Below are 22039 nucleotides of genomic sequence, written 5' to 3'. Positions count from 1 at the left end.
TGCATTTTCCAAGACCACCCTGTCCCCCCACCCCTGCCATCCTGTGCCTATAAAAACCCAAGACCCAGCAGGCACAGACACAACTGTCTGGATGTCAAGAGAAATGCATGGGCAGAAGAGCATACAGGCAGCTGGACATGGAGAGGAGCGGAAGAACACACCAGCAGGCACCAGCAGATGCCAGCAGGCCATCGACCAGCAGAACAAGGCAGAGGCTTAGGGGAAATTGGTTGGGATGGTTGGAGGATAGTTCAGTGGAAAGTTCAGTTGGAGGATAGTTCAGGACTGAGTGGCCCCACTCCAGGGGAAAACCACCATCCCACTCCATCCCCCTTCTGGTTCCCCATCCACCTGCTGAGAGCTATTTCCACTCAATAAAACCTTGCACTCATTCTCCAAGCCCACATGTGATTTGATTTTTCCGGTACCCTAAGGCAAGAACCCAGGATGCAGAAAGTCCTCTGTCCTTGCGATAGAGCAGAAAGTCTAATTAAGCTGATTAACACAAGCCACTTGCAGAGGGCAAAACTGAAAGAGCACGTTGTAACACATGCCCACTGGGGCTCAATCCCAGTTGCTGCCATGGGGTCGGTGTTCCCTGCGACGTGCCTGCCTGTCTGCATGCTCCCCCAGGGTTATGAGCAGCCAGGCACCCAAGAAGCCAGCCACACCCCCATCGCACATCCTGTGATGGGGATAAGGGAACTTTTCCCATTTCAAATTGAGAAGAAAAACTTCATTCTTGTCTTATTTTACCAAATTGCTACAGCCAACTCAAACTTCAGCAATCAATTCCCCGATTAGTCAGCAGCCATCAACATTGAGAAAAAAACCTTTACCAGCAAAAGACTACAACTTGTTAAAGACTCAAGTAATTATTAGCAATTTTTAGCCATGATATATTTTTAATTAAGATATGTACTTTTTAAAAGACATAATGTTATTGTACACTTAATTGACTACAGTATAATGTAAACATAACTTGGTTATGGAAACTGGAAAACCACAAAATTCATAAGATTCACTTTACTGCAATATTTGCTTTACTGTGGTTGTCTGGTACCAAACTGCAATAGCTCCAAGGTGTATGCCTTTTTGTTTCAATGCTCATCACCTAACTTTTCTAAATGAACTATAAAAGGAAATACACAGTTATTCACACTGACACACTAGAATGGATTTTATATTGAAGAGTGAAGAAGCAGAAAAACATGTTCATATTTTCAGTTTAAGAGAATATTATTTTTTGGCTTAGTTTTGGATAAAGTAAATGTTGAAATCCCTTAATGGAAAACCATTTTTTGTTAAAAATTTTACAAATTTAAATAGAATTTTATTTAACTTTCAGATTACTTTTCTTATAAATACAGAAATTACAATGATATTAAAAGGTTCTTATTTCCTAAGAGTGGGAGCTTGATCGGTATGATCCACTTTTTGTAGGCATTTAGATTTACCTAAATAATTTCGATATTATAGAAAATGCTTTAATTATGATGATGAAAGTAGTATGAAGTTTCAATGGATTTACTGTATTTGTATATATTGGCAAAATTTCCATAAGTATAAAGAAATATGAAGGATAACAGGGATGTTTTAACTAATATATGAATACTGTTAGTTAACAATTATTGAATTATCTGATAAATTATGAAAACCTTCAGTTAATTTTGCCTGAATGCAAAAAATCTGAAGGAAAATGTTTTCAATATTTTTAAATAATTATTGCTTAAAATCTGTCTTACTCTGTTTATTTTTAAAATGCTATTTGTTTACACCACCAAATTATTAACTCTCAGAAATTTCTTTTCAGGGCTTAAAAAATATCAAAATATAGGAAATTATTTTACAAAGATATTTGTACATTAACTACCTTTTTAGTAATTTATAAATATAAATAAATGTATTCATTTCTTCAAAAGTATTTTTGAGTATCTACCTGATTCCAGACATAGTACAAGTCCTGCAGAGGAGGCAGAGTTACAAATATGAAGATGTTTTTTCTTGTTCTTGTTTTCTTCTCAGAAATGGCAGAAAACAGTTGCTAAATGTTATTCAGCACACCACTGCAAAATGGTACTGCCTTTGCAATCAGATATACCTGAAAGCCTTGTCTTATACTGTATAAATTTGTTTCCTCATCTGAAAGGAGCAAATTATGTCATTACTAACATCATGGGTTTGTTGTGAGGATTAAATAAAGTAATCATCATAAAATGTTTAGCATGTCTTGGTTCATATCAAACTCATTACATTCCTATTTCAGTTACAGATTTCACCCTCAAAACATCCAAATTATGTTAATTATTAACAGCAGATGCTATAGTAAGACAGACTGAATCAGTAAGTATTATTGATGTATCTTACAAGACTCATGTGGAAAGTATTGAGGCAGTGTAGAAAAGGGAGTGTTCAATGCTGTCAAGAAAGACTCACAGAAAAGGTAATGAATGGGTGGGATTATGACAGATGTACCAGAGTCTACTAAACAAAGAAAGTGGATGGCTTGCAGAAAATCCTAGGCAATCAGAATATTGTGTGAATGGCACAGATGTGTTGTAGAAAGATATTTGATAAAATGGACAATGTCTTCAGAGGCATCTATGTGTGGTTTGATTCCAGGCAAAGTCTGAGCAACACGAACATCTTTCTACAATGACTGCTGACAGTAAATATCATCTGCTACATAATTTTGCCTGAAACATGATATATTTTTGTTTTCTCTCTGCCTCATAATTCCTAGAATTAAGGAAGTGAAAGCTTTCCCACTGAATATTGACCACCAGGCTCAAATATACAATTATAAATTAAAGCATTAAACAAAGTAGGTCTTCCAAGTGATTTATAAATATTAACTAAGTCACTGATTTAAGTGTCAGGTTAGGTAGTTAGACATTCATATTAACTTTTATAACTGAGAACTTTGAAAAAAAGAGTAGCGTGTCTTCATTTAAATTCAGAAAAGCCCATACATTTGAAATTTGTATTCCATGAATACAACCTATTCTTAAATTGAGTATTTCATTGAATGGAGCTGAAGGAATAATATTATCTAAATAGTATATCCATCAATTTTTTGCCTAGATTTATTATTTGTTTTTAATGTTTAAAAATTGGGGGGTTACAGTGTTATTTTTATGCTGGTCATTGTAAAATTATTATACACACTTCCATCATTGTTTAAAACCTCCTGGTACATTATATTGTGTTGTTTCAGTCTCTTCTGTATGTTTAACAAAAAATATTGACAACCAAGGGATGTTTTATATTTTTAATAAGAGAGAGTAGAAAATAAATACTAACAAACAATCAACCACATGTTTATTAATGCTTGGGGTCTTGCTAAGTTGTCCTTGAGACAATCTCCTTCCTTTGGACTATGATTTCCCACGGAGACATCACTTTGTAATGCGAAAGTAATTCTTTAGTTACCAGACTGCCTCCTAAGGTACGTAAGGATTATAGGCCATAGATTTGAAACAATTTGATTATTTAATATAGCCATTTGCATTTATTACTCATGTATGGGTCAAAATGTATGTGGGTGTAGGGTTTCATGCTACATGTTAGAAAAGGATTAGTAGTTTATGTTTACTGTGGAGCTCCAGTCCCTGAATATCTGGCCATGATTGGTGTGCTAAACCCCTGCTCACTCTGAACATGACTAGGCTCTCCTCTGCCTTCTATCCCTTCTATCCTGACTGCTTTCAGTAAAAACAAAGTCTGTACTCAATAGACCCATTGATAAGAATAGTTCAATTATTTTTCCAAGACATCAGACCAACAGGGCATGTCTTTAACACATAGCATACCTACTTTGATATGCAGTAAAAAGTGGGGTCTCTCTTCTTGTTTCTCCTGGTTGGCTTTCACCTCTTCATTCCCCCTTTATGCTTTAGCAAACTACTTAAAGGTATGAAACTTTTAACTTCTCTATTTGGAAGTTTTTTTTGTGTTTTTTTTTTCCTGGAAGAATTTTTTTTTAACAAATATATGTCTCTAAATGAAGTGTCACAGTGACACTTATGTAGAGGAAAAAAAATCTGACCCAGCTCAAATTATGGAATCAGAATTAATCTCTCATTAAGGTATTATTCAAATTTCTTGGCTTGGATCAGATTCACATGACCTATGAATTCAGACTGTGCAAGCAAGGGGACTTGAATTGATGTAGACAAGAGAACCAATAAGGAAATTAGAAATTTATAGCCAAAAGAAAAAAATAAAGCCACTTTAATTTCACTTCATGAAGTCTTTCCAAAGTAAAATCAAGGATATTCCAAAACTGAGCAAAGACAATAAAAGTAATTTGTCAAAATCAAACACATTTAGAGTTACAAAGAAAGCATTTCTAGTTGTGACCCTTAGGACCTGTCATTACTAAAAGAGGCTGTAAAAAAGGTTTGGGAAAAAGGTATTAAGGGAATAGAGGCTGATAAGGTAGAAATCTTCATAGCTAATATAAAAGTAAATCTTCCTAAACCAGAACCAACTGTAAAAAGGAAAGATTTACTGCTGGCTCTCTGTCTCTGTTGCTGTAATGGCCATGCCATTAGCTATATGTTGTGAAAGTAGCCACTTGGTAAGATGGGAGGCATTATTTTTAAATTGATCCTAGAATTCTCAGTACTGTCTTTTTTTTGGTTCTACATTCTTGCGAAAATTTTCCTGACAAGAGCAGACAGTTGTAGACCTAGTTTTGTGACTTCATCTTTGATACTGTATAGTGTGGTGGGCTTTATTTTCACATATGTGCATGTTTGAAAGCCAGTTGTATTAGTTACTGTGTCTTCTGTGGCACATTGCTTACACTAAAAATTTCAGTTTCACAACTGGGAAAACAATATGGATGATGATGATGACAATAACAAATACTTATATTATTGTGAGAATCAAAATGTTATTACAGCTTCCTAAAATTTTTATTAAAGGACTTGGCATACAGTTCAATTTTAGCTTAAAATAAGAAGAATCAGACTATGGGCTCTCAGCAACTCTTCTAGTCTCATATTGTGAAGAAATTATCTTCACGTAACATACCTTTTAAACTTATATTTTAAGTTCAGGGGTACAAATGCAAATATTTTAAGCATAGTTTGTGAGATAATAGATATACTAAAGTGAAAAGGCTCATAGTAAAAATGATTTTAGCTCTTCATGGCATTTAAAAATCATCCCAAAACACCCAATAAATTGAGTCTTCAATAGACAATTACTCACTGATTAAGCATAAAGAAACAGAAACTTAAACAGAAACAGAAATGTCATTTTGATGAAGGAAAGGGATGTTCAAGGAAGGAGGGAAGCAAGTTGGAAACAAAGGAATGACAAGAACAAAACTGAAAACAGTATTCGAAACAACTAAACTAATGATTCCAGCAGCGTGAATCAGGTTCCAGGTGAAAGGAGCAGGATGTGAAGTAGCAAATTCTTGACCATGCCCTTTAGAGGCATTATTTTATTTAATTTGCATGGTTACCCTATGAGAGTAAGATTATGTTTTAATTTTACTAATAAGAAAACAACCTTGAGATGTTCTAATATCGAAGTCCTAAAGAAGAGATGAGATAGACTTATTTAATTTTCTGAGTTTTTTTTTCTTTTACGGGAATAATTTAGGTCAAGATCAGACAGGGGTCACGACCTTGGTTGAAATGAAAAAAGTCAAAGAATAACAGATGCTGTTGAGGTTGCAGAGAAAAGGGAATGTTTATACACTGTTAGTGGGAAGGTAAATTAGTTCAGTCACTGGAAAGCAGTTTAGAGATTTCTCAAAGACCTTGAAACAGAATTACCATTCAAATCCCATTATTGGGTATATACCCAAAGGAAAATAAATTGTTCTACCCAAAAGATACATGCACTCAAATGTTCGCCACAGCACTATTCACAATAGCAAAGACATAGAATCAACTTAGATGCCCATCGATGGTGGATTGTATAAAGAAAATGGTACATACACACCATGGAACACTACCCAGCAATATAAAGTATGAAAGTATGTCCTTTGCAGCAATATGGATGCGGTTGTAGGCCATTATCCTAGGCAAATTAATGCAAGAACAGAAAACCAGATACCACATTTTCTCACTTATAAGTGAGAGCTAAAAATTGAGTACATATGCATATAAACATGGGAACAATAAACACTGTGGACTAGTAGAGCTGGGAGGGAAGGAGGGTAGTGAGAGTTGAAAAATTCCCTATTGGGTACTATGCTCAGTACTTGGGTGATGGGCTCATTCATACCCTAAACATCAGCATCACACAATATACCCATGTAAGAAATCTGCATATACACTGACAAAACCTAAAAGATGAAATAAAAAAAAGACATTGAAGTAACAGAAGAAGCCGAGATAGAAATCACTTTCTCGTTCCTACAGATCCCAAGGGAATCTGGGGATTCCCTTTTCTCTGGGACTCAGGTGGGACTCCAAGGAACTGGCTGGCAGAATAGACTGTAAGACAATACAATATTGAACAATACTGTTTTCCAAAATCTTTCCAAACCCTCAAAATTATCAAGCTTGGTGTGTTTGTGTGTGTGTGTGTGTGTGTGTGTGTGTGTGTGTTAAAGAGAGAGAGAGGAGGGAAGATGCAGGGAGATGAGGGGAGTATTCCCTTTTATGTAAATCACCTTTGTTCTTATTATTCATATACTCTATAGAGTCATACACAATATATCATTCTTGATTTTCTTACTTTGATGCTTGTTCTTCCAGTTATTTTCCATTATAGACTTGGGCAGATTTATGCTGCAGTGAATTGTTAGGTTATAGCAGTGCAAGGTGTCTAGGGTTGAGAAAATGGATTTTTTTGTACTATGAAACAGCTTCCAAGTAGTGAGCTAAACAAGTTTGGTGATGCAAAAAATATGATTATCAATTTATCCCATAATAATGATTCATCTCATGACAATTCACATTACAGAGAATGCAAAATGTTATGAATGCCTCCTTGGCAGAGGTGATATGCCTCCTATCACTGCATATATTAGAAAAGCATCATCTTAAATGACCAGCTCCAGGCTTTCCAAAATTCGTATAAAAATGTATTTCAAATGGTAAACTCAAGATACCTAGTAGTTATTACTCTTGTTTAATAGGAAGTTTTCTTCTTAGTAACCATCTTAATAGTCAGTTTATAACCTTCCTGCATCTTTAAATGTTCTACTTGTGTTAAAAAAAAAATTCTTTTTTATTAGAGGCCCAGTTTCTTTTTGTGGAAGTCAGAAAAAAAGTCTTAGTTTCCTCTATAGCTAGAGCACAGTTATATGACCTAGGTTCCACTAATTGGAAAATACTTAATTCAGAAGGTGATGACTCAAATAGGCAGTGTCTTAGTCTGTTTTGTGTTGCTGTAACAGAATACCCGAAACTTAGTAGTTTGTGAACAATAGAAGTTTATTTGACTCACAGTTCTGGAGGCTAGGAAGTTCAAGGCATTATTCACAATAGCAAAGACTTGGAACCAACCCAAATGTCCAACAATGATAGACTGGATTAAGAAAATGTGGCACATATACACCATGAAATACTATGCAGCCATAAAAAATGATGAGTTCATGTCCTTTGTAGGGACATGGATGAAATTGGAAATCATTATTCTCAGTAAACTATCGCAAGAACAAAAAACCAAACACCGCATATTCTCACTCATAGGTGGGAATTGAACAATGAGATCACATGGACACAGGAAGGGGAATATCACACTCTGGGGACTGTGGTGGGGTGGGGGGAGGGGGGAGGGATAGCACTGGGAGATATACCTAATGCTAGATGACGAGTTAGTGGGTGCAGCACACCAGCATGGCTCATGTATACATATGTAACTAACCTGCACAATGTGCACATGTACCCTAAAACTTAAAGTATAATAAAAAAAAAAAAGAGAGAGAGAAAAAAAAAAGAGCCTGATGCTGGGACCTAGTGAGGGCCTTCTTTCTGCTTCATTCCATGGTGAGAGGTGGAAGAGCAACAGAGCACAAGAGCAAGAGGGAGCAAGAAAGGGCTTATCTCACTTTTATAACAAATCCACTCTTGAGATAATGTACCCATGTCCATGATAACAACATTAATCGATTCATGGGGGCAGAGCCCTCATTACCGCATCACCTCTTAAAGGGAGGACCTACCTCTCACCACTGTTGCATTAGTCATTAAGTTCCCAACACATGAACTGTGGGGAACACATTCAAACCATAGGAGGCAACTTCTGCAGAGAGTCCATGATGGGAAGAATGCCAGCAGAAACATCCAACTTCCAGGGGTAACAGTGGTGGATTCAAAGGAAGGGTCCAGTACTTTGTATGTGTGGAGTCCAGCTGTGAGTAGCAGAAACTATACTCAAAGGTGGCAGTTATGCTAATCATTGGTATTTTAAAATTCATTGAATTTTTAATTAAATATAGAGACTTTGATAAAAAATGAATAATTCATGTATAGGTGATACATTACAATAATTATGCAACTATCAGGAAACCCTCATTCTCTGACAATGCCAAATTATAGTTCTTTGAGCCCAAGAGCGCTCAGTATTCCACAGAATTCTACAGCAAACTATTCTTCCAACCTGTGATCATTTGCCTTGAGATATTTACCTTTCATTTTTATTAATAGACTATTTTTATAATGAGTTTGTAACACAGAAAAATTGAGTGGATAGTAAAGAGCTCCCACATTAACTACCCCCAGCCACATACTGTTTTCCAATGATCAACATCTTACATGAATATGATTAGTATGGTACATATGTTATAATCATAAACCAATATTGATACATCATTAACTAAAATCTACAACTGACTCTGATTTTTAGTTTTAATGTTCTTTTTCTGTTCCCTCGTTCCATCCAGGATTCCATACTACATTTATTTATCGTGCCTCCTTGGGCTCTTATTGACTGAGAGTTTCTCAGATATTCCTGTTTTCTTGTTTTTAATGAACTTCCTTTACAATTACAAAGAGTACTGGTCATGTGTATTGTAGGACGTCGTTCTACTAAAATTTTTTTTTTATAACTAGATTGGGGTTATGGGTTTTCAGGAGGAAAATCCCAGAGATAAAGCGCCATCTTCATCAGGTTGTATGAAATACAATTATACTACCAACTTGATTTCTGATTGTTGATGTTGGCCTTGGTCACCCAGTTGAAGTACAGGTTGTTAGGCTTCTTAACTGTAAAGTTACTCCTGTATTCTACTCTTTGGAAGAAAGTAATTTCATGCAGTGTAATTTTTAAGAAGCAGGAAATTATGCTCCCCGCTGTCCGTAGGGTGGAGTCTCTATATAATTTATTTGGAATTCCTCTGCATGGGAGATTTGTCTCTTCTCCATTTATTAATTTATTCAATCATTTATTTATATCAATATAGACTCGATATTTATTTTGTATTTCAGATTTTAATCCAATACTACTTACATTATTTTGTTGCTGAAATCATTCCAGTTTAGGCTGTTGGGAGTTCCTGGTTGGCTCTTGTGCCCTTTCGACATACTCTCATTAACATGCGTGTGAATTTTTTTTATGCCTACTTAACTGCTGGCACTGCAAGATGTTTCATGTCTAGCTTTAAAAAATTAAATTAAAATATAAATAACATACAAAAAAGCTGTACATATTTAATGTATACATATTGCCTATTAACACTTTTTAAGTATACTATCAATATTGTCAACTGTATGCACCATGCTGTACAGTAGCTCTCTAGGACTTACTCATTTTGCATACCTGAAACTATGTATTCTGAACAACATCTCTCTGATTCCCTCTCTTCCCACTTACTGGTAACCACCATTCTACCGTCTGCTTCTATGAAATTGACTATGTTAAATTTCTAATACAACTTGGATCATTTACTATTTGCTCTGCTTTTTCTGTCTTGTTTCACCTAGCATAATGTCTCCCAAGTGCCTCTTTGTTGTAACAAATGAAAGGATTTTCTTCCTTTTTAAGTCTTAATACTATTCCATTTTAAGTACACATGACATTTTCTTTATTCGTTCATCTGTCAATGAATATATTAGATGTTTTCATGCTTTTCTTTTTATAAATAATGCTCTAGTGAACACAGAAATGCAGAAAATCTTTTTATGATACTGATTTCAATTATTTTTGGTATATACCCAGAAGTAGGATTGCTGGTATCATATGATGGTTCTATTTTAAATTTTTTAGGAACCTCTATACAATTTTCTATAATGGCTATATTTATTTACATTTCCACCAGTGGTACACAAGAGTTTCCTTTTCTCCACATCCTCAACAGCACATGCTATTTTTAGTAATTTTGTTTTTTTTTTGGTTTGTTTTTGTTTTTTTCTTTTGAGATGCAGTTTTGCTCTTGTTGCTCAGGCTGGAGTGCAATGGCATTATCTTGGCTCCCTGCAACCTCTGCCTCCTGGGTTCAAGCTATTTTCCTGCCTCAGCCTCCTGAGTAGCTGGGATTACAGGCATGTGCCACCACACCCAGCTAATTTTGTATTTTTAGTAGAGGCGGGATTTCTCCATGTTGGTCAGGCTGGTCTTGAACTCCTGACCTCAGGTGATCCTCTCGCTTCGGCCTCCCAAAGTGCTGGGACTACAGGCATGAGCCACTGCGCCCAGCCGCCATCCTTACAGGTGTGAGGTGATATGTCATTGTGGTTTTGATGTGCATTTTGTTGATGATTTGTGATGTTAAGCACATTTTCCTGTATCTGTTGAACATTCGTATATCTTCTTTGGAGAAATGTTTATTCAGTTCTTTTGGCTATTTTAAAATAAGGTTACTTGTTTCTATGGCTATTGAATTATTGGAGTTCCTTATATATTTTGCATGTTAATCCTTTATCAAATATATTATTTGTATGGGCTTATGTTGTTATAATATCTGTCCAGTGTTAGAATCAGTTATTTCTCCAAACCCTCCTGAATGTTTTTAATTGAAGAATGGTATTAAACCCATGATCTGGATGCTAGGTTTGCTTTTTGCTACTGAGATGTTTCTTTTAGGGCCTCTCCGGTAACAGAGCAAATAAATATATGTGTGTGTAGTAACCCATGTATATAGACACACCTGTAACTATTTCTTTATGTAACCATCTATCTATATTAAGTTAAACATGAGTTCTTGTTCATATTCTTCTTCAATTTTAATCCATTACCACACAAGTCATTCTAGTTTTCTCCCCCTTGCTTACTTGTAAATTCCAAGAGTGAGAAGTTTGGCTCCTACCATCTGCCATGCATTTACTTAATTATTCAATTCTAGCATAGACCTATAGCAATATCAGAATTATTAAATGATACCCATGTGAAACACAAATTTTATTGATTGAAGTGTAGGACTTACAGGCAGTTTCTTTGTCCTTCAGTCTTACAGACTGCATTCATACACCAAGTTAATTAGGTCAGCCCTTTTTCCTCACTGTCTTCAGTGAGTTGTTTTAAACACTTGTAATACAGTTAGATTCTCATAACTTGGTCCTTCTTTTGATGCCCTGAGTTTCTAAATTATTTATTTTTCACTTTGCATACATTAAGGGTCACTCTTTGTGTTGTAAAATTCTATAGGTTTTGACCAAAAATAATGTCATATATCTACTTTTATGGTATCTTACATAAATGTTCACTGCCCTAAAATGCCCCATATTTCACCTCTTCATCCCTCCCCTCTTCCCTAAACTCCCAAAACCACTTCTCTTTTTACTGTCTCTATAATTTTGCCTTTTCCAGAGTGTCATATAATTGGAATCATAACGTATGTATCCTTTCCACACTGGCTTTTTTCACTTAGCAATATGCATTTAAGATTTCTCCATGTATATTTGTACCTTGATAGTTCATTTATTTATTTCACTAAATAGTATTTGATTATACATTCCCCTATTGAAGAATGTCTCAGTTGTTTCCAGTGTTGGCAATTATAAATAAAATTGCTATAACTATTCTTGTGTAGATTTTTTTTTTGTGGACAGAAATTTCAATTCAGGAAAATAACTAGGAGTGTGATTGATGGATCATATAAGACTATATCTAGCTTTGTAAGCAACTGCCAAACCATATCTTAAAGCGACTGTACCATTTTGCACCGTCTCCCAAAATGAATGATAAATCGTGCTGCTCTGCATGCTTTCCAGCATTTAGAATTGTCAGATTGTTAAATTTTAGCCATTTTAATCTGCAGTTTCTTTTAAGAACTTCTTTACTGCTTGCCTTTGGTTGTGAAACTATAATTATCACAGTTGATTTCATTTTATCTAGATACAAATCAATTCTTAACCTGATTTAATTTTTGTTTCCAATCATTTAGGCATAGTTTCTCTATTCTTGCGTTCCTTATATTGAATCTTTATTGTTTGACCAGATTTCAGTAAGTGGTTTTGGTTATTATTTGATTGTTTATTTTTGTTTTGTTTTATGAAGGGACATATTCCTGCAGTTCTTGTGTGTTTAAAGTTATCTTTCCGCTGGTTTTACAACTGTAACATTACTTGGCTGCACATTACATTTGTGGGTTGTATCCTCATCATCAGAACTTGTAGACATTGATACCTATCTTTTAGTATTAAAGCTGTCTCTGGAAAAGTCATAGGACAATAAAATTTTTCTCTCCCTGTCCTCTTTATAAGTAAGTTTATGTTATTACTTGGATGCTTATATGTTTCTGGAACATCACATAACATCACATAAGTTAGAGCTTGGTATTAATTAATTATTTTGTGCTAATTTTTCCAATAACATGGTATTTTTTTCTATTGGTAGACTTAGGTTTTGTTTCAGGAAAGTTTTCTTCTCTTTTGTTTAGCAATATGTTTTCTTTTATTTATTGTGTCTTTTCAGTAATACCAACTTATTCAGAAGTGTTTTCTATATCTATCTTTTCTAAAAATCATTTGGACAATTTTATTTTTTTTATTTGGTTTTTATTTTACTTATTTTGGATTATCTACTGCCTCTTTATTCAGTTTTTGTTTGTATTTATTTTATTCTAATGGATCTCTACTTATTTTATTTATTTCTTTATCCTCAGGTCCTAAAGCTATGCCTACTCAGCGGGCATTAGATACATATTATTAAGTGAAGTTGATTAAAAATATATTCAAGAAGAGATAATCATTCACAAAGGACCATTTAGGGCATTTCAGTAGGCAAATGACTAAAGCATAGCTTCTTTTTTTCCAGGTTGGGAGGCAGACCATGAATGCTGTGGCCTCTGCACTCAAAGGTAAAGTACAACTTAAAAAGAAAATAAAGATGATGTATTCAAACATTAATTATTTCTTTTTTGTTTGATATTATTAGTTTTTAACAACATATGTAATAAACATATTCAAAATATCTGAATGTGATAAAGTCATATAAACTTTTTCTAAAGATGTATTTATTTAGTTTTAATTAATTAATTAATTTATATTTTAAATAATAGGATTGGAGTCTCACTACTCCTGGGCTCAAGTGATCCTTCTGCCTCAAACTCCCAGAGTGCTGAGATTACAAGCATAAATGATGCACTTGGCCTATTTACTTATTTTTTAATGAAATTTTATATTTTAATTTGCTTTATAACTTGGTCTTACCACATCCTCCATCCACACTCCAATTCTAGAAACCTATGTGACATAGGATTCTTTTGGTGTTACTTCACCAGCCAGAAATCTCTGCAGCTGGTGGCACCTCTGCCCAGGTTTTGTTCAGGCCCTCTGGGTTCTCTTTGCCCACTCCGCCTGGAAGACTGTGTTTGACTCGCTCCACCAGCCCACATTCTGCACCCTCCATAGCTCTGTGCTCAGCCCACAGCTGTTCCAGGCGTGCCACAGATGGCTTCCACCTTAGGCACCAGTGTCTGGATGAGGGGGTGCGTAGTGATGCCCAAAAATTTAGAGACGCCACCAACTGCAGAGCCCAAGGGCTGTCACAGCCTTTGCTAGAAGAGTCCTGAGGTCTGAGCTCCCAGCAAGTGTTACAGATCTTGTTTGTTCCCGCAGCTTCCATGAACAGGGGTGTGTCACAGATTGTTTGGTCCTGCTACCCACAGGTCAGTGAATGAGGGCTTGTGGTGCCCACTGGTTTTTTTTCTCCCCCACTGCTTGGTGAGCAGGAGGGAGGGTTACAGTGTTAAAGCTCTTTTCACACCTGCTGTTCCCTCAGGTCTGGGTTCTTGTCCCACAACCAAGAAGAATGAAGTACTCAGACACTGGAGTATGAGGAAGGCAGAGAAAAATGTTATTGAGCAACAGAAAAGCTCTCAACAATGAGAAAGGATCTGGGAGGGTAGCCCTCTGTGTGACAGGGAGCCTGAAAGCAGGTAGTTGCCTCTGTGACTGAGTTTGAAGTTTTTGTGAGCTCAGAATGGGGGACTGCATGCTGATTAGTCCAAGGGTGGGCCTAGTAAAAGCACCATTTGATTGGCTAACCGCCATCAAGGAAGTTTTCACTCTGGTCGTGAACTCTATCCAGAACTGGCAGCTCAGTTTTCAGGCTCCAGGCTGTCTTTGGCTTGAAAGTCGGGTTTTACCATCACCTGTCCCTGTCTGCCTAGGAATTTGTCTGTCTCCTGTCACTATCACATGTTAAAAACATGTTACATGTTTTTAATTATTTTCTGCTATGCATTTACATATATGTAGCAGATTTGTGTCAGTTATTTACAAAAGTATGATATGTTAGTTACTGCATCATGTTTTCTTTCTCAACAGTATATCACAGAAAGTTCTCTAAATAACTTAATTTAGCTATAAATCATTCCTTCAATGGCTGCATAATAGCCCATTTTGTGGAAGTAAAGTAATTTGTTCTGTACTCCAAATTGCTTAGTATTCACTTTACAGCAGCTGTTTCTCCCAGTATGAAAAAGCTGCATTATTGTATATATTTCCCCTACTGATAGTGATTTATTAGTATGGAATAGATTCTCAAGAATGAGCTTACTTGGTCAAAGGATCTTTGATTTTTTTTATTTTAATAGGTGTTTTTAGATTACTTTTGATAGTGCAATAAAAATTTATGTTTTCTTCAGTAATGTATGAGGGAATACTCTCCCCACATTCCAACAAAAATAGATACTATCACACTTTAACATTTTAGTCAGGCTGATGTGTGCAAATGTTTCTTATTGTTGCTTAATTTGTGTTTCCCTGATTAATGGGATGCTAAAGCATCTTGTTTTTCCCTATGTTTTTGGCCACTTGAGTGTACACTTCTGTTTTGCCTCATTGTGTAGTTTCCCCATTTATTTGTTGTGAATTTTCTCATTTGTTTTTGGCCCCTTCTTGGTCAATTTGATTGATGAGAAAATTATATTACATTATAGATATAAACTTTCATTATATATATATATATATATATATATATAGTAGATCTCATCATTTTCAATAAGTTTTATTTTATTTCCCAAACAATTGCTTAGTTTTTACTTTATCTTCCTGTCCAAATTATATATATTAAAAATAACTGTTTAAAAATAATTTCTGCATTGTTGTCTTGGTTAGCAATATAACCCCCATTTTTATATTATAGACACTTAAATGCAAAGACACTTGATTAAATAATTTTTTTCATTTTTTAATTTATATTATCATTTAATGATATAATGTAGTCTTGGGAATGGAATAGATTTAAATCAAACAACCACAAAAACAGAATGCAAAACTGCAATCAGGATAAAATCTATTCTATTGATTTATGATGAATGAATAGGAGTTGACTAAGCAAAGAGGAGAGATAATACTTCCAATAAAAAGAAGACATATACGTAAATGTCCTATTGTGGAAGCAAATTTTCATGCAGAGAAATGGGTAAGGACCAAAATATACAAGTCCTTGTAAATGGAAACTCCTCTTAATCTTAAAAATAATAAGAAGCCAATAAAAGTAAGTTGTGGTGTTGGTGTTTTGGTGTTGGTGGTATGCATGTTGGTGTCTGTGTGAGAGAGTTTTTTTTTTTTTTGTTGTTGTTGTTGTTTTCTTTTTTTTTTTTTTGCATTTCAAGTGGCTCACTGACTCCAGTGTGGGGAATGGATTGGGTGAGCAAGAATGAATGTAGATAGACAGTATGTAGTTGCTTATGAGAGATGATGGTAGCTTGGCCTAGAGTGGTATTGATAGAAAAGGTAAAAAGTGTGATTTTGTGAGATATGAGGAAGTAAATGCATTGTTGCTGATGCACTGAATATGGGAGGTAGGGCAGAGGAAGTGGCGAGGATAGTTGTATGATCCAGTGATTGTTGGATCTTTATGCCAGTCTATTTGGATTTTCTTACAAGAAATTTAACACTGCTTACTTACAGAACAGTTTTTATCAGTGATTAGCAACTTTGGTGTTAATTTAGAGAAAGTGGACAGTAGAATCATTCAGGGTGAGTTTTGTCAGTTGGGAATTATGAAGAGACAGAGGGACTGAGGAGAGATTATTGGCAAAAGCTTTTTTAAAATAATAGAACATGAAATCTGATCTGGTGAAGGAGAGAAGTAAAAGGGGGGGGGGCTGAAGCACTGTAGTCACATTTTGTGATTTTGATTGACTCAGGGGACATACTATAAAATTTTACATTTTGTTCCCAATTCCTATTATCAAGTTTGTTCACTCTTGGGTGATCAATAGGACTTTTTTTCTAAATACCTGCCTGTTTTTTTTTTTCAGTTTTGATCTCTGATGTTGTATAGATTCTTAATAATACTACTAGAGATTTTCAGTCCCTTCTTCCAGAGATTCTGATTTAGTTGATCTGAGAAGATTATAATTACTAGAATGTTTCTCTAGCAAGCAATCTTTTAAACACATCATTCTTTTCATGGTTCTGTGGTGATTTAAATCCTCTTATCTCTAGATTAGAATGATGACTTTAAGAGAGCATAAAATCCTAGATACATAGAGATAGAGAGTAGGAGGAGGTGGTATACTGTTTCCTTTAAGAAAGGTGCCCTTCCTCCATTGAAAGGTTGGTGAGTATACTTTAAGATGCTCTGCATACTTCTATGAAAAAAAAAAACTTGCTCCAGACTACTAGAGGGGAAGGGTAGTAGAAGCAGTCTTAAAAAATCTCAAGCTATATACAAGGGTCATTTTGCCTCTGAGAAAAACATAAAAGTGGTCTTTTTCATGTCTTTATGGATAGAGATTCTGGATGCTAACCTGTCTATCTTCCTTATGACTTTGCCATGATAGATGTTTACTTTTTAGGAGAATTATCTACTTACTTCCTTTCTGCATCAGTTTATGTCCAACATTTAATATCCCCCTTTTCACATTTCCTTCTTTAGCAAATTGATTTAGTCAACAGTGGCATAAAGCTAATTATTGCATCTCATGGTTTTAATGTTTAAGATCTAACTATATAATGAATTTAATCATGGAGTCTCAAGAAAATTGGGCAAACCAAGGCTGAATTACTTAAAGAGAGATAGAGCCTGGGTAGCTACCTGAAAGGCCGTTCGGGGGAGACTGCAGCCATTAGTAGGTTAATGATTTAGGATTAGAATTTGTAGGTATTTACTTCTCTCACTTCAGCCTTTATATCCACAATTGTAGAGAGATCTTGAGATGAAATGACCACTTTTCCCGGGAAACTAAGTTGAGCGAAGAGATTTGTATTGAAACTGCACCTAAAAAGTCAATGTATCAGGCTCTTCCTTTTATGCTGTTGTAACAGCATAAAAGCATGGAAAGAGGCTTTGAAATCAATAAAATAGGTTTTTGTACTCGTTAACCATCCCACTTTCCACCTCCCCCATGCCCACTACCTTTCCCAGCTTTTGGTAAGCATCATTCTACTCTATATTTCCATGAGTTCAGTTATTCTATTTTTTAGCTCCCACAAATGAGTGAGAACATGCACAATTTTTAACATAATATCCTCTAGTTCTAGCCATGTTTTGCAAATGACAGGATCTCATTATTTTAATGTTTTTTGTATTTTTATAATGTATAAAACTTTAATTGTAAATACAATTATTTAAAGGGAGGTTTTAAGAAATGATAATTTCATTCCTGCTGTGCCACTTCTAGCACCAGCAGTTAAAATAATTATTTCATTTTTGAAGAATAAATGGAAATAAACTTGTTGTGGTAAATGAACACCTGTGGTTAATATGGCCACTTTGGCTATGAACACTCTACATGAAAGCTTAATTTCTTTAGGTAGTATGTGCTATAAAGTTATCAGTTTGCTAACATACAATAAAACACCTAAGCATTGGGGTAGGCAAGATCAAGAAGATTTAGTTACTTCCACAGTTTTGCTTCAGTTAAAAACTGAACAATTTTCACAAAACCCTAAAGTTGGGGGAAGATGGGAGTTGTAAGACCTCTTTTACATGAAAAAATTTAGGATCATTATTTATTATATGATGTCAGAATAATTTTGGAAATGGAATGCCATCATAGCAATGTTGGTGTTAGAAAGCATTGCATAAAGAAACTGACATACATAGACTTCAAGACCAGAGGCTAATAGGGCTTCTGAATCTCTTCTAATATGTATCTTATCACAATTCCTTCCTAAAACTTGCTCATTAATCAGGCTGAGGAGGTGGAAGCTACACTGTTAAAAGCTTGCTCATTCTTGCAAAAATTAACTCTCTTTTAGCTTCAGAAGTTTCTAAAGACCAATTTAATGTGCATGAGTAAAACATTATTACTTTCGTTTGGTAACTTGGAACTTTAATCAGTGCCAGATATAAAGCATTATTTTATACCTCTAGGTTTGCATGCAGGGAAGATTAGAGAAAAATCTACTGATTAATTAGGAAGTCTTGTTTTACTTCTTTGTTTAATTTTCTCCTAATTTCTGGTCTCATCAACAAAGTTTTTGTTCTGTGAATGTTACATGCTGCAGTGTCATCAATAAAACGAATACACCATTTCACCATGTCACTCCAAAAATGTCAATATTTTCTCTCAAAGAAAAAAAACGTGCACACTGATGACAATAATTAGGAAGACAAAGTAGAAAATGGGTGGTTGAGAAAAAGGTGTTATTAAGCCCCAAGCCTGATTTAAGTGTGTGGGTAGCATTTTACTCTCAGCTCATTACAAAACCCTGCTGGAGAATAGCAAAAAACACTTTTAAAGTAGATAGTTAGAAGTATCAGGTCATTAGGATTTATGTCAGCACTACTCTGAAAGGAAGGCATATTTTTCCTTCTGAGTCTGAAGTGTTGTTTTGGCCCATTGTCAGCTGGAAAACAGATGTCTTATAGGTGAGGTGTTTGCTGCACTATATCACCTAGTGGAAGGTGGTGCTTCATTCTACCTAGGGGAATAGGGAATCGTGTTTCAGATTTAACCAACTAGGGATGTCTTTCTAGAGTAGTATACAATTTATTGTGTAAGTTGTTTATTTAGGACATAGAGTCCACTGAGTGCAATGTCAAGTAACTTAAACTTAAATTGGTTTGCGTTAGTAGTACATAATCCTAAATATGTAACAATAGACGATTTGTGCATTTAGGCCATCAATAAGTGAGACTTAACAATTACTGATTGTCATAAATGCCAACTAAAAATTTACTAATTTTGAAAATTTCATATTTTCATAATACTTTGTGTTTTAGGCACTATTTTCATGTATGTTGCCCCTACAGTATTAACAGATAGGGATTACTCTGTCACTAGAATCTTTGAGGTTTTTTGGTTTTTTTTTTTTTGAAGTTAGTTTAGATATTTGCATAGTGAAAAACATTAAACCCAGTGCAGGAGTTCTAACAGATGGCCATATAACCTCTGTTTGAAAATATTCTGTGACAGTGTGTTCATTATATTACCATCCATTTTAGCTTAACACTGCATGCTGTTTTCTTCTTTTTATGAAAGAAAAATATAGAACTTTTGCAATATCTAATCTATTTTGTAGCCTAGGAAAACAGACAGTCAGGAATTTCTGGTAATGAGCATCACAATTAAGATGAAGTAAGACAAATACCAATGCGCTTTATTTCTCATCATTGACTGGAATCTTTCTGCAGATTTTAAATTTGGGTGATGAATAAATCAGATGGAATCTAGTAGCAGTACTTGGCAAAGAAGTTATGAACTGATAGAATACAGACACAAATTTTTAATGTGATAACAAAATCCTAAATTTATTCCTTTTTTTTGTGATGCTTAAGTCCTAAGACCAGTGACAGTGAGGATTGTATAACAAATAAGAGATAATTCTGCAACTGGTAAATTTCAACATGCTTAACTATGCTCTGTTTCTTACTTTTAAAAAATTCCGTGACATAAGTTTATTTCAAATTCTTTGAAGTAAAAGGAAATATTGATTAATTTTGCTAGTATCACTCACACAGGAAGTTTAGGAGGCCATGTTTTAATTAAAGCAGAAAACAAAAATTCATGGCTCATGTATATGGTTAAATTATGATTATATTTTATTTCCTAGTGAACTGTAACCCATAGTACTTCACCAGAATCTAAATCAAACTTGAATACCCCAAAGAGCTTTCTAAAGCAATGTTCTCATCCATTGACAATTGATAAATAAAAGTGTTAGGTGAAAAGGGGACTTAAAAATATGCTGTAACAACATTCTTCTGTCCTGAATCTACAGATTACCTGAGAAATAGTCTTTGCTAGTTTCCAAATATAGTTATGGATTAAATTTGGAGAACTAATTTTAAATGATTTCTATATAAGAGAATGACCATCTAAGACTGGTTGCCTCTTGTAATAAATTTAAATTCTACAAACAATCAAGGTTTGTCTAATTAAAATATATATTTATTGGCTCTAGTAACCAGCCCCAAATCCAGTATGTGCCTTTTTAGTAGCGGTGAGTGAGGTTAGTAATAAAAGCTTGCCACAAAGTTTTTACTGTATAAATGGAAATAAATCAACATGCAGAAAAAAATGTCGTAATGATTTTACAGACTTGGGCATGATATGACAAAGAATATTTTTATAATGTTGACTTATTGACAAGTCAGAGAGCTTAGGAATTTCTGTAATAAATAAATAGATATTTCATATAGAATGGAGACTACTAGCTTGAGAGCCAATGAGTGTTTAATGCTGCAATTGCATTTACATTTCTCAAATGCTGAACTAACACTCTAATTTCCACTTTAAAAAGAAATAAATTACAAAAGAAAAAACTTTGCTCTGAAATCAGCGTGCTGGTTTCTTTGACTATAAATGCTTTATTTATTTGTCATTAGTTTTAAAGATAGAAAACAGTGCACAATTTCATGACTTTCTAGAGTGCATTATGATAAATTTAATATTAGTGATAAAGGTTTCCTGTCTAAGGGTAAGAAGAAAAATTTTAAAGATGCTAAATAAATATCGATGCCTTATAGAAATTTTGGATGTTCTGTTATGATAATAAAATAAAGAATATTGTAGGGGTCAGGAGCGGTGGCTCACGACTGTAATTCCAATGCTTTGGGAGGCCATGGAAGGTAAATCACTTGAGCTTAGGAGTTTGAGACCAGCCTGAGCAGTATGGCAAAACCCCACCTTTACAAAAAATACAAAAATTAGCTGGGTCTGGTGGAAAGTGCCTGTATGTAGTCTCAGCTACTTGGGAGGCTAAAGTGGGAAGATTGCTTGAGCCCAAGGAGGTTGAGCCTGCACGGTGAGCTGTGATCCTGCTACTGCACTCCAGCCTGGGTGACAGAGTGAGACCCTATTTCAGAAACCAAAACAAAATAGTAGATGTAAGATTAAGTCAGAAAGTTAGATTCATTCTCTTTTATCTAGAAATTAAAGACATTATGGAAGACTCAAAACTACATTGCATTTTGATTAATGATTAATCCAAATAGAAGAAATAATTGTCCTACTTGTTAGGTACTCATACCTTAAACATTTTGGAAAGGCAATTAATGATTCTTGGAATACTTCTACTGGTCAAAAAAATCCACTAACAAATATTCATTGTTTATTTGACAATGTATTAAGAAGAAAACAGACAGGTCATTGTACACCATCAGAAAAATTGATTATCCTTCTGTAGCTTTGCCCCTCAGTTGTCTTTTATAATATATATCACCTTGGCTGATAGCACACCATCTTGAGTACTCTCCTTCTAAAGCTGTATTCATTTTATCATTT

This window comes from Pan paniscus, chromosome 15, assembly GCF_029289425.2.
Source record: "Pan paniscus chromosome 15, NHGRI_mPanPan1-v2.0_pri, whole genome shotgun sequence".
Classification (NCBI taxonomy): domain Eukaryota; kingdom Metazoa; phylum Chordata; class Mammalia; order Primates; family Hominidae; genus Pan; species Pan paniscus.
The sequence above is the reverse complement of the archived record's forward strand: the minus strand, read 5'-3'. Positions refer to the sequence as shown.